This window comes from Hemicordylus capensis, chromosome 15, assembly GCF_027244095.1.
Source record: "Hemicordylus capensis ecotype Gifberg chromosome 15, rHemCap1.1.pri, whole genome shotgun sequence".
In the NCBI taxonomy this organism is placed as follows: Eukaryota; Metazoa; Chordata; class Lepidosauria; order Squamata; family Cordylidae; genus Hemicordylus; species Hemicordylus capensis.
This window is the reverse complement of record NC_069671.1, coordinates 17,243,764-17,258,279: the sequence shown is the minus strand read 5'-3', so window position 1 is coordinate 17,258,279 and position 14,516 is coordinate 17,243,764. Positions and strand designations below refer to the sequence as shown.

At 49.8% G+C, this 14,516-nt stretch overlaps 1 protein-coding gene across 11 annotated transcripts in view; it reads right to left on the bottom strand.

Moving 5' to 3' along the window:
- The window catches only part of NOS1 (nitric oxide synthase 1), a 174,486-nt gene that overhangs the window by 73,764 nt on the left and 86,206 nt on the right, over positions 1-14,516 (bottom strand). Inside the window, exon 1 of one of the 11 annotated variants that reach the window (XM_053279391.1) lies at positions 10,562-10,662. The exons of the other annotated variants lie outside the window; for them this stretch is intronic. The gene's annotated coding sequence lies outside the window, so the exon portion shown is untranslated. Of the gene's footprint in view, positions 1-10,561; positions 10,663-14,516 lie in introns of those variants that run through there. 11 annotated transcript variants of the gene reach the window in all.

Sequence of the window (14,516 nt, the reverse complement as noted above, 5' to 3'; positions counted from 1 at the left end):
TCAACTAGCAGGAAACGCTAAATGCAGCTGTAAGGAAGATTGTTTTTGGTGTGTGTGGAGGGAGACAAAAGCAGCAGTTGAGGAAGAATTCAGCCTTCCTCTCCGAACCACTGTGAATCTGCTTTAAACCCTCTTCCCCAACATGCACGAGTCACCCACAGTTTAAGGTGACCGTCACAGCCTACACTCCCTCCCCCACTCCAGAGGTCATTAAGTGCAGGCGACATGTCATCCAACTCTTTCCACACCACCGTATTTTAGAATCTCAGAACATATTAGCCAAATTGAGTGCTCAAGCTCCCAAGTAATGGGATTTCAAGATGGTTTTATTTCTGCATTCATTACTTTCACGGTGGTTAGTTTTCGGAGCACACCCAGGCCTGCTTCCTCCAGGAAGTGCTTCAAAGAGAAGCTGCAGGTGGAGGATACAATATAGCCCTCTCCGAATATCTTAATGGCTGTCACACAGGAGAAGCAGCAGGCGCCTCGTTCTCGGTTGCTCCTGAGGGCAGGACTAGAACCCGTGGCTTGAAATGGCCACGGGAAGCGGATTCCGGCTAGATATTAGGAGAAATCTCCCAACTTCAAGGGCTGTTCGACAGTGGAACCATCTGCCTCATGATGTAGCGATAGGCTCCCCATTGCTGAAGGCTTTCAAAACAGAGGCTGGACAATTGTCTGTCAGGGATAATACTATTGCAGATTCGTGCACCGAGTGTGTGTGTGTGCGGGGTGGACTTGAAGACCTCCAAGGTCCCTTCCAACTCTGCCATCGCATTGTTCTACCTAGGGAAGCAGTGAGCTCTCCTCCTCTAGAGGTTGTCAAAACAGAGGCTGGGCAGTCATCTCTTAGAGCTGCTCTGAGCCCGGGGAGGGGGGGGCGCTGGTCTAGAGCGTAGTGTAGTGGTTAGAGCGCTGGGCGAGGACCGGGGAGACCCGAGTTCAAATCCCCATTCAGCCATGATACTAGCTGGATGACTCTGGGCCAGTCACTCCTCTCTCAGCCTAACCTACTTCACAGGGCTGTTGTGAGGAGAAACCTAAATATGTAGTACACCACTCTGGGCTCCTTGGAGGAAGAGCAGGATATAAAATGTAAAATTAAATAATAATAATAATAAATTCTCCATGTTGGGTCCCCAGATGTTATTGGACTTCAACTCCCATAATCCCCACTGCAGCTGGGGATTATGGGAACTGAAGTCCAAGAACATCTGGGGACCCAATGTTGAGAGTCCCTGGTCCAGAGGATCTCTAAGGGCACATCCCACCCTAACATTCAACGACTGACCTCCAGGCGCCTGTTTGCAGCTCCTGCCTCCCGGATTCATGGCCACCACAGTGCAGCTTTGGCACTGGGGCCAATTCACGGCATTCTGATTAACTCGCACCCCAGGCCGGGCAGGGGCCACACAGAAGAACCGCAGCAGGAGCTGGGCTGTGGCCAGAGCCAAGGCCAAAGGAACCTCCTTGTCACTGTCCCCACGGCTCATGTCTGGGTTGCCGACATTTCATTGCCAGAATGAGGGACACGGGTTTTTTTTCGTGGGGGGACGGGACTGGGAGGTGTATGCTGCAGTCATCAAGAGCCTGAGTATCACTGACGTCTATGCAACTGAATTATATGCTACGGAATAATGCCAGCATGGTTATTACTTAGAACACATTCGAGTTATGGCACTTTTCAACCCCAAACCTCTCAAAACGAGAAACTGCCTGCCCCGCCCCCCCCAAATGGGGGGCAAATGCTGTCCCTATAGGGAGCGACATTCCATCCCTGCAAGGAGGGACCTGATCCTGCGTAGTGAGGGACAGCTGGCGACCCGATTCAGTGTGCAAATGCCAAGCACAGAAGTTGCGGCCTCTGCCCCAAACCAGGCGCATGGAGAATCCGGCGGAGCGTGTCCCTTCGAGATGGAGCCGCCCTTTCCCTGCTTCCTCCGTCAGGCTCACAGCGACTTCACCCCGTATTAAAGAACTTTCTCCCTGCAGAATTGACTTCCGCCCGTTTACAATCCCACGTCAAACGGGCACTTTCACAGCGGGGGGTTGTTGCCGTTTCCTTATAGCAATACATCCACCTCCGCCTTCCCCCACCCCCACAACACACACACACACACACACACACACACACACCCCTACATGTGAGCAATCCCTTCCCTCGCACTGCAGGCACAAAGACCTGCTGCCTCGACCAGGTTTTGCATTGCAAAAGCAATTCCTTTGATTGTATAAAGGTTTCCCACGGCCCAGCTGTTGCGCCCTGTACACAATCACCACTTCTTTTTTTTTTAAAGGTTTATTTATTTGGAGTTGAATCCAAAGCAGCTACGATTCGGGAACGGCTGACATCTCTCGCCTCGGCAAGAACTTGAAGGCACGCCATTTTCTCAGATCCCCGTAAGCAGGGTGCGCACAAGCGAGCGGATCCCCGCACACAGAAAACTAGCATGTCAAAGAGGATGCTAAGGGAGAATCCGTCACCGGACACATTAGCTTTCTCTTTGAAGATAGGATAGCTATCGTCAAGTGACAGCCGGGCTGATACATTGGAGGACAAGCGGGCTTGTTCTCTGTGGCAGGGCGAGAAACACTGGGTTCCAATTACAACATCGGAAGAGTCTCCGAACCATAAGAGTTGCTTGAGGGTAGAGCAGCCAATGTTGGGGTCTCCTTTGCTGATGATTTTCAGGCAGAGGCTGGGCAGACATCTGTCAGGGGTGCGGCTGTAACTGTTTCCTGCTCTGAGCCAGAGGGTGGACTAGAGGATCTCCAAAGGCCCCTGCCACCTCCAAAATTCTATGAGCACATCCTCCAGTTGCAAAATGGCGGGGAGAGGGGCTGTCACGACTGAAGAAACCACTGTCCGCCACACATTAAGACCAGCTAGTTAGGAACTTAGGAAGCTGCCATATACTGAGTCAGACCATTGGTCTATCTAGCTGGGTATTGTCTACACAGACTGGCAGCGGCTTCTCCAAGGTTGCAGGAAGGAACCTCTCTCAGCCCTTTCTTGGAAATGCTGCCAGGGAGGGAACTGAGAACCTTCTGCTCTTCCCAGAGTGGCTCCATCCCCGGAGGGGAATATCTTCCAGTGCTCACACATCAAGTCTCCCATTCATATGCAACCAGGGCAGACCCTGCTTAGCTAAGGGGACAAGTCATGCTTGCTCCCACAAGACCAGCTCTCCTCTCCACAAGACCAAGCACATGCCAGCACCAGACACATCCACGGCCAAGGATGGTTGTGTGTGTGTGTGTGTGTGTGTGTGTGTGTGTGTGTACACACACAGAAGTTACCACCTGCATCAGCTTTTAACTTCCCATTCCTGGCACCGTTTCTATTAAGGGGCAAATGGTCAGGGTACTCCCCTCCAATACTTTCTCAGCCCAAAGAGGGAAACACGTCGCAGGTGTGCTTGAGAACAAAGGCTGCAATCCAGTGGGAGGCTACACTTCTAAACCGAATAAATTACCTCCCATCATTTCAAAGGAGGAAACTGTTCCTTTCCCAGCTGGACTTTTATGTTGCTGTGAAATTGCCTTGATCAGATAAAGTGAGGGGAGAAAGAAAAACTGCAGAGCCCTACCCACTGCTGAAACGCTGGCCAAGGACAACACACTCCAAACTTCAGATAACCGCACAAGAATGGTTCCAAGCTGTGGTGGCAACGCAAGAACATAGAAGTCAGAAAAGCCAGAGTCAGCAAAGCAAGACCCGCTTTCCACAGAGCCACGCGGCCGATTCAGATGGGGCAGCGTTTGTCTGGGGTTCTGATGGGGGAAGAACGCTCTGTAGGAAACGGGTGACCAGTTTCACGAGACGCACCGAGAGTTACTGAGCATGTGCAGAGTGTCATTAGAGGGATTTAGCAGGACCCATAATGGCGCGGTGCGGGGAAGACTTGACTAGCGAGCCAGAGGTGGCCGGTTTGAATCCCTACTGGTGTGTTTCCCAGACTATGGGAAACGCCTATATCGGGCAGCAGCAATATCGGAAGATGCTGAAAGGCATCATCTGTGCGGGAGGAGGCAATGGTCAACCCCTCCTGCATTCTACCAAAGACAACCAGGGCGCCAGGAGCCGAAACCGACTCGACGGCCCACTTTACCGTAGCACAGCGTTTGTCTGGAAATCATGAGGAATATTGAAGAGGGAGGGAGGACACTGGGAGCGAGAGTTTCGAGCAGACCAAGAGAGAGCCCAGAAAGAGTTAAACCACCCCACAACCTGTGACCAGTTCACCGGAAGGCTCTGTGGTCGGGCGCCCCTGGCTTGTTTAAGCCTAGCCCTCAGACGGGCTTCTGATCAGCCGGGCATGACACAGACGCCTGGATATTCCACCTCGCCTCCCCGGCCCCCGCTTCGTTCGCTGCGTCTTAAAGACCAGAGTACACACAGAGCCAAGGAAAGTGCTCCAGGCTGGATCTCTTCACAGGCCATTAATAACGGTGTGGCAGCCACTAAGCTCCCTTTAAACACCGGTAAGCCTTGCAGAAGCAGGAGGCTGCGTTCCCACCCAGCAGAGCCGGCCCCGGCATTCCGAGAGCGCCGAAACGAGAGAGAAGCCAACTTAATCTGGGCACACGGCAAATGCGATTAGGGGCCCCTAATTAAAGAGATGCCACCAGGGCTGGAAGGGGGACCTGGGGTCTCTGAGAGGGTGGCGTTCTGCCCAGGACAGAGGGATCAAAGGAATCGCAGAAATCCAGCCCCCTCCCAGGCTTAATGAATCAAGGCAAGTTTGAAGTGTACCCAGCAGAAAGGACAAACACTTCCTACATGAGAACACGAGACCATCATGTGGAAAGATAAAGAGCTCATGTGGCCAGCAGGAGGCCCGGAACATTGTAAAGGAGGCACAAATGCTTCCTCAACTATCGTTGTCAAAAGAAATCAATGCAGATATAGTCGACTGCTTGTTATCCATGGGGACATAGGAAGCTGCCATATACTGAGTCAGACCCTTGGTCTCTCTAGCTCAGTATTGTCTTCACAGACTGGCAGCAGCTTCTCCAAGGTTGCAGGCAGGAGTCTCTCTCAGCCCTATCTTGGAGATACTGGCAGGGAGGGAACTGGGAACGTAGATGCTCTTCCCAGAGCAGCTCCATCCCCAAAGGGGAATATCTTACAGTGCCCACATGTGGTCTCCCATTCAAATGCAACCAGGGACAGACCCTGCTTAGTTTGGGAGACAAGTCATACTTGCTGCAACAAGAAACATTCAAGCACCATGCACAAATTCCCAGATGAACACCCAATTTCTTTCATGAAGGGTACTTCCAGGTGGAAATTACTTGTGCAGTCTTGAAAGCTTCTGTGCAAGTTCAAAGCACCAACGTACTGACCACACACACACTCCCATAGGCTTCTGTGTTCCTTCCTGCCAGTATCTTGCCCTCTCGCTATACAGTGATCAGAGACCTCGCGCAAATTCACAGCGCCATCTGCTGGCCAGCGCTTGCACTCCAAGAAGAACCAGCATTCGCCACAAAAGTAGTGCTGATAAGGGAGCAGGCTATGGCCCTGAAGTGCAACAAGGGATGATAGGGGTTGTAGTCCAACAACATCTGGAGATCAAAGTCTAATACTTGGGTTCTCAGGAGAGGGGGCCCCTTCAGTGGAGGGACAGCTAGCTGGGTGACAGTTTGCTCTTTGCTCTCCCCACCTCCACATCTCTCAGATGAAGAATGTGGGGAGGGGGGGCCCCCCACAGGATACACTCCAACCTTGCTATGCCCCGCTCAAGTGAATAGCACAGGACTGGATAAGCGGATAGCCTTGCTTAGTAGCCTAAACAATTTAGACTTGCTTCTTCATTCAATGAAGCGATTCCTGCTCTTATATTTCGTACTGCATTTTGCATTTCTGCACAAACCCACGGCTGATATGGAAATAAAATGGAACTCCAATTGCTCTGTAGTCCTTTACGCACACCGGAAACGCGTGCTGGCTGAACGCACCCAGTGGGGCTCAGGATCGTACCGGATGCCCCCCCCCCCGTCTCCATATATTGATCAGCTTTGCGTGAACAAAGCCTCCATTTTGCAGGGTCCTTGATCGGCTTTGCGCGAACAAAGCCTACATTTTGCAGAGAGTCCCTGACCGCACGTACACGTTAAAGGAAGGTGCCCTGCAGTCTGAGGTTGTTAATCCTGTCCAGAGAACAGGGACAGAGGTGCACCGAGGTAATTTTGGAGCCGGGCCCTGGAAATCTGAAATCTGGCCCTGGATCTAAAGGCCTTTGGAGCTCCCCCCACCACTGCCACCAGCTGCAAGTTAAGCATCATTCCCCTACACACACACACACACACACACACACACACACACACACACACACACACACCATGACACGTGCAGTGTTTTAACACTCACAAGAATGTAAGACTATAAAACAGGCATATTCATGCAAAATATTCATTTCAGCATGCAACTAAACCTATGCCCATCCCACATATTTCTTTCCCCACTCCCCGGTCTCTTAAGCAGAGGTCATGTTCAGCTGCCTGATACAGGTCACAGTCATGCTCAGTCACCCAGTGCAGTGCGGGTCAGCGTCGCTCTTAACCCTAAACTTCGGGGCTGAAGTCCAGGGCCTCCACACCCCCTGGGGCCCCCCCAATTTATTTATTTAATTTATTTATTACATTTATATACCGCCCCATCCAAATGGCTCTGGGTGGTGCACAACAAAATAAAAATAAAACAAAGCCCACAAATCAGTCACATCTAGACAGTCACAGCAACCAAAAGCTTTGCAGCTTAAGAGAGACCAGGCTCAGTTTCCAGTGGTTCCAAATATCCAAATCCTCTTTAGTCTTTCCCGGGGTGGGGTGGCTTGTGCCCTCAAGAAACTAGATGTTAAGAAATGGTGCTTAACTTGCAGCGGGGTGGTGGTGTCCAAAGGCCTTTAGGTCCAGGCTCCAAAGTTACCAAGGTGCGGCGACCACACCACCCGGGACAGACTAAGGAGGATTTGGGGACCCCCAGGAGGTGTGGAGGCCCTAGACTTCCGCCCAGAAGTCCAGGGGTAAGGGCGCCTCTGGGCAGCGGTAGAACTAGTGGGCGTAAGTTGCAGGGGGTGAGATTTCAGCAGAACATCAGGAGAAACTCCTTAATGGCAAGATCAGTTTGACAAAGGAGCCAGGTAGCGATAGCAGAGAGCAGCCTTGGGTCCCTCACCTGTTACTGGACGACAACTCCCACCAATGGCTGGCAGCTGGGGGACAATGGGGTCTTTAAGTCCAGCAGCATCTGGGGACCCAAGAATCAGCACCCCCCTGCTGGATTTCGAACATGGAGCTGGGGGCTAGCCCAGATGATCTCTCACCCACCCACACCATTCTCCATGATTCTATTATCTGCCCTTTTGTTTTTAAGGCTCGATTATATTTCTCAGCTGCATGCTTGGCTTGCAACACTTCCCGGGCTTTTAACTGAAATTTAAATGTTGATGTTTTCTATTTACTGAGATTGTTTTTATCTGATCTATGAGTTTTAACTGCTTTATGTTGTTTTGATATTTGTTATGTTTTAACTGTGTGAACCATCAAGAGATGTCTGTTATCAGGCAGTATAGAAATCGGATAAACAAACAAACACTTAGCAATTTCAGGATTTTTTGTTACTGAAAGTGGGATATAAATCTTGGGAATACACAAATCAATACGATACATGTGATGGCCATCAAGAGCTGAAAGACGGCAGTTTTACAGCCCTGATTTAAAGGGCAAAACCAGCTCCTTCTTCCAGCTTGTAGCCATTCAATTTTTGGGAAAGTGTAGGTACTATTATTGTCTTGGTATTGGTGTGCCTGTCCTGGGGTCCAGGGTGGTTCATCAACATAGGAAGCTGTCATCCTGAGTCAGACCACTGGTCCCTCTAGTTCAGTACTGGCCGCTCTGACTGGCAGCGGCTCAGAGGCAGAGGAGGAGAGATTGCTTCCCCAACTCCGCCACCTGAGACCCTTCAATGCTAGGGAGTGAACCTGGGAACTCCTGTGCACAAAGCAGATGCTCTGCCATTAATCTATGGTGCTTCCCATGGAATTTTGCTACATCTTCCTTGTGCATTATTCAAATCCAGAACGAAGAGCAGGCAGCTCATAATGGAGATTGGCCGTGACAGCCTTCTTTAGGCAGAGGGGCAAAAATAGAACAAGGTTAGTGGGCAATGAATGAGCCATGCTCTATTTTTACCCAGTGGCCACTGCCCAGTGGGCAAAATGTCTCCCTGTGCCTCTTAGGGGCTGGAGAGGAAGAGATCGCTTCTCATCTCACCCACTGCCCAGGGTGCATTTTTTTGCTTGGACCATTAAAAGCCATACCGTCACCAGCAGGAAGTATCTGTTTGCAAGCATACCCTCCGAAGCTATAGCTGGCCTACAGGGTGGCGGTGAAGAGGCTGAGCTAGGAGCAGGAGAAGAGGAGGGGACGGCAACACCAATCGTCTTGAAATATCAGAAGGGCTCTCACGTAAGAGAAGGAACAGACTTGCTCCCGGAGGCAAGACTAGAATTGAGGGGTTGAAATGGCTAGGAAGCCAATCAAGAGGCATTTCCTAATGGTAGGAACATAGGAAGCTGCCGTATACTGAGTCAGAGCATTGATCTATCAAGCTCAGTATTGTCAACACAGGCTGGCAGCGGCGTCTCCAAGGTTGCAGGCAGGAATCTCTCTCAGCCCTATCCTGGAGATGCTGCCAGGGAGGGAACTTGGAACCTTCTGCTCTTCCTAGAGCGGCTCCATCCCTTCAGGGGAATCTCTTACAGTGCTGACACATCATCAAGTCTCCCATTTATATGCAACCAGGGTGGACCCTGCTTAGCTAAGGGGAGAAATGAGCCCTGGTGGTGGGTGCTGAGTAGCCACTGCACACAGACCACTTGCTTGAGAGAAACCGATGTCCCCAAAGGAGAGACAGGTGGCAGTTTCTTGACAAGGACGAGCCAGGCTGAAGATTCCGAAGACAGGTTGCCAATACTGCTTTTAAGCCTATCACGGCCTGGATGGTTGATTGATAACTTGCTCTTTTCTTTCCCTACCCCTGCAAACCTGTCTATCTGGGAACCGAGTATAGCAGGACTCGATTTCTTCTGTATCTTTCTCCTGAAAAAGTTGGCCAGGCAAAGGGCAAAACTTCGAACTCCCTGCCTCCTGCAGAAGTAGGGAAGAGATGACACGCTCTATACATGTGCAGCAGGGACGACATTACACCTGTAGCGTACGGCAGATCCCCAGTGAAATTAACACCAGTTGCCCAACAGATGCAGCATTGGTAATAACTATAACAGACATATCCGAGAGCAAAAATCTCAGCGACACTATTAAAATTACATGGGGTGTGTGTGTGTGTGTGTGTGTGTGTGTGTGTGTGTGTGTGTGTGTGTACAGCCCAGAGACTCACCAGGGACGTTCTCACTGGCATTTCATTGATTATTACGGTCCACTTTGAAGGGTGCCTCGGTGCACATCTTTCCCAACACAGAACTCATTCCTTTCAGGCGTCCCAGCTTTTCTGAAATTGGGGCTAAATGATGTGCTCTGTTAAGCCTATGACTGAAGCGGCTGTGCTCAGTTTTAACAACCGTGTGTGGTTGGGAACAGGCTGTTGCCCATGTTGAGGAGAGCTGGTTTTGTGGTAGCAAGCATGACTTGTCCCCTTAGCTAAGCAGGGTCTGACCTGGTTGCATATGAATGGGAGACTAGACGTGTGAGAACTGGAAGATATTCCCCTTAGGGGATAATGTGGCCACACTGGGAAGAGCAGAAGGTCCCAAGTTCCCTCCCTGGCAGCATCTCCAAGAGAGGGCAGAGAGAGACTCCTGCCTGCAACCCTGCCAAAGCCGCTGCCAGTCTGTGAAGACAATCCTGAGCTAGCTAGACCAAGGATCTGACTCAGTATATGGCAGCTTCCTATGTTCGTAGTACTGAGTCTGGTGCTTGCATTATAGACTGGATCGTTGCAGTCGCCCAACAGCTGTGCAGCTGTGACTCTTCTCATTTATTTCAAGGGGATCTTTTGGGCAACAGTGCTATAGCACTACGGTGCAATAGTGCCCGTGCACCATCACCGGTTTTCATTTATTTATTCACTCATTCATATACCAGCCTTCCTAAAGTGGCTCAGAGCAGTTTACATGAAAAGTCAAACACACATAAAACAAAACAAACATTTAAACCAGATTAAAATTAAAATTAAAACTAGATATCATTAAAAGCCAGGCTAAAAAGATGCATCTTTATGCCTCTCTTGAAGGCCTCCAAGGAAGATAACCCTCTTAGATCCACAACCTAGGGGCGACAACCGAGAAGGCCCTTTTGCACAACTAAGCAAACGTCTTCCGTTTCCACAAACTGGCCCCTTCTGCAAGCTGTTTTGCGCTCTGGTTAACAGCCATCAGCTCAAGATCACCCAGTGAGCTTTGTGGTTGCATGAGGGCTCGAACCCAGGTTCCCCCACATTCAACACTCTAACCACTTCCTCTCACGGGCTCTCATTATGCCCTGCCTGGAAGCATCCCAAAGCTTAGCCCTTTGGTCTGCTTAGAAGGTCACCCACCTGACAGAAGAGACACCTTCCTTCCATCTCGTCTGCAGAAGCCGTTGCTGAACCGATTGCTTCGCAGGATCAGAACACTACCACTCTGCCTAGCAGCATCCACAGGCACTGCGGGAGTCTTTCTCTCCCCAGCTTTGCTGCCAAAGCTGCTTATCGGGACTGGAGTGTGAAAGGAATTACTACCAGCAGCTTTGATCAGGTCCCCTTGTCGTTCGGAGAGGGAGAAAAGGAGAAAAGCAGCAGCAGCACCCGGAGACAGCCCAACTCTCAGAGAGCTGTCAATGCAGCATTAACACCAGCGATAATCACTGCACGCCGTATCTCTTTTAAAAATATATATATTACAAGAATTTAGGGCCGCAGGTGTTAATTAATTAGAGCCATTCACCAACGACTGCTTTAATTGCTAATTTCGAATGCGTGCCCCCAAGAACGGCGGGTTGCTCGGTTCGCCCTGCAAGACGGGTTGCTTTCATGCTGGAATAAGGAATAAGGAGCTCGAACAAAACCAGCTGTTCTGGGAGGCAGATCTTTCATGAGCAAGAGGCTCTAGGCCAGTTGTTTCCCAACCTCGGGACCTCTGGTATTGGCTTACAACTCCCGTCATTCCCCGCCATGACCAGCTTTGGCTGGAGATGACGGGGTTTGTAGGAGAACAGCACCCAAGGTTAGAAACTCCTGGCCTCTGCACCATTAAGGGTAGTCGAGTGGAAGCCAGAGAGAGAAAACCCATGAGATGCAGCCCGCTGGGCATCTCCCCTGCAGCCTCAGTAGAACCATCATTGAGACCATAGGAAGCTGCCATATATTGAGTCAGACCCTTGGTCTATCTAGCTCAGTATTGTCGACACAGACTGGCAGCAGCTTCAGGGGAGATGCCCAGCGGGCATCTATTGTCTACAGTCTGTGTAGACAATACTGAGCTAGATGGACCATCCAAAGCCATGCCATCAACCTTTGCTTTAATTAGGCCACCATGATCTTGGTGATTCCAGAGTAGGAAAAATGGAGAGATTAATCCTGAGCAGTCTGATTGGGTAGGGCAGCTTTGGATGTTCCGGTGGTTTTTTGGTTTTTTGTTTTGAAAACTATAGGTCATCACATGTATATCTGAAAAGCAGGAGAGGATTGAGATCAAGCTCTTCCCAAGCTTGACGCATTTCAGACATGATGTTTACCTATCAGATTTGTTACAGAGCCACCAAAATTATACCCAACAAGCTTGTTACGATGAACATTAAATTAAGTTATTGCCTCTGCCAGGAACTGCAACGGATTGAGCACACTTCTTTCCAATTTTCTCAGCTGCCACAGCAAGCGGTGCTGTCTTGTAGATTTATTTATTTTTTAATCACAGAACTGATAATAGGCGTTAAAATTTTCAGCCCGGAGATACTCTTGAAGAGCTTTCTCACAGGAATCTTTTCTCCAGGATTCCTGTACAGGGGACAACATACTTTGACTTACTACGCAGGGCTGTAGTGAGTCAAAGGCCTGGTTCAGACACTACGTGAAGCCAGCTTTAAAACCATGGTTCCTTGTGATGTTCCAAGCCTTAGTCTTGAGCACGTTCCCTCCCTGTCCTGCGGGGATCTAGTTTTAATCCAGGCTTAACACCGTGCAAGATTTATGGCTTGCTCTAAGTAGAGTTTGAAAACAAGCCAGGATATGTAATTGCAACCCAGTATGCAATTCAAGGTAAGTCAGAATCCAGGATCGTTCTTTAGCTTTTCCCAATATCTCTTGGAATTATAAAAATTTCAAGCAATATTATGGAAAGCTAGAGAAGGAGACCGAAGATGCCAATATGAATGTCCGTCAGTTGCTTAACTGGCTGAATTGACAGACTAAAAAAAAACACAAACCAATCAGCTCGACATATCTGATTGGGGTTTGTTCCGTCAGCCCTTAAAGAGGCGGTGGTCTACCCTCTTCTGAAGAAGCCTTCTCTCAACCCTGATGATCTGGATAACTGGCAGGCCCTGGCAAGAGTCACTCATGCCTTTGTTGCCTTTTGTTTGGATTACTGCAATGCGCTCTACCTAGGGTTGCCTTTGAAAACGACCCGGAAGCTTCAACTAGTCCAGAATGCAGTGGCCCAACTCCCCATGGGTGGCCATAGATTTGATAGTGTCACACCTCTCTTACGGTCGCTGCACTGGATTCCTGTTTGCTTCCAGGTCCAATTCAAAGGGCTGGTTCTCGCCTACAAAACCCTTATGGGCTTAGCACCTGCATGTCTCCGGGATCACCTCTCTCGGCTGGTTGAATCCCAGCCTGCGAGGTCTTCTCAGCTGGCTCTCCTTAGTGTGCCGGGTCCTGACTTAGTGCATGGTGTCCGGGCCTGCAGGGGGGCCTTCTCTGTGGCCGACCCTCTTCTTTGGAACACCCTTCTCCCCCCAGACTCATCCAGCCCCCACCCTGGCTGTTTTTAAGGCTCTTCTTAAGAGCCACCTGTTTCGCCAGGCGTTTGCCCTTTAATTATTATTATTATTATTTCAATTTAGTTGTTATTGGTATTATTGTTCATCACCTAGAGTTTTTGGAGAAGGTGGTATATAAGAAAAATTTAATAAATAAATGATAAATATCTTTTTAAAAAAAGAATAAAAAACCCACAACAATGTCACAAACAAAAACTTGCAATGATGCAGCAATATGTTAACATCACAGGGGGTATCTATCAGAAAAATAAAAACGGAATGAAGAGGGCCAGTTATTCTCATTTCACAGAGAGAGCGAGAGCGAACTTCCTTCCAAAATGTAAAATGATTGACAGGCATTTTCATAGTGCAACACCTTAACAAAGGAACATTTTGGATGCAAAACTGCATCAACAACCATTTTCAGTGAGGTTTTGAAAAATGCAAACATCTGGCCGTTTAGCCTGTTAAGCAATTTATCAGTTAAGAGAAAGAGTGGATTATGAAAAGGGTGGCAGAGAATGATACATCTTCAGGATCATTCTTTTTAGGAACGCATAAGCTCCCCAAAGAAGCCACCTAATGGTGCAGCAGGGAAGTAACTTGCCTAGGAAGCAAGAGGTTGTTGGTTCGAACCCCCGCTTGTAGGAAACACCTATATTGGGCAGCAGCGATATAGGAAGATGCTGAAAAGCATAATCTCATACTGTCCGGGAGGAGGCAATGGTCAACCCCTCCTGTATTCTACCAAAGAAAACCACAGGGCTCTGTGGTCGCCAGGAGTCGACACCGACTCGATGGCACAACTTCCCGAGGGCCCCCCACAGGCCTTGAGATGGCAAGTTAGGAGGCAGGTGAGGACCGGGCACCATATTCCGCTTGCCAGGAGTGGGATCCCATGTGGCCAGAGCCTCTATCCTACACACCCAGGACAAAGAATGACTCTCATGCTTTCACGGACTGCGGAGACTCAGGAAAAGGAGAAGTGAAGGCAGAGAAAAAGTCCTTCCTCTCCTCAGAGTTCTCTGCAGCACAGGGAGAGGGTAGGAGAGGATTGCGATAGGACACCCCTTGGGAGAAGGAAGGTTGGGGGGGCGCCCCTCCCATAAAAGCTCAGAGGGAGGGTGAGAAATACAACAGGCCTGGTCTCATGACCGGCAACTGAATAGGAGGAACGTCCAGCCAGACTTCAAGCCCCGAGCATGCGCTGGCAAAAATCAAGGGAGGAGGAAGAAGAAGTTAATGTGTGCTAGCTATCTGTGTAGGACAGGGTGGGATGCAGTGTTCTCTCTAATTTTTTTCCATCAGTGTGCAGAATGAGAGGAGAGCTAGTCTTGTGGTAACAAGCATGACTTGTCCCCTTAGCTAAGCAGGATCCACCCTGGTTGCATATGAAAGGGAGACTAGGAGGTGTGAGCACTGGAAGAGATTCCCCCTCTTAGGGGATGGAGCCGCTCTGGGAAGAGCAGAAGGCTCCGGGTTCCCTCCCTGGCAGCATCTCCAAGAGAGGGCTGAGAGCGATTCCTGCCAGC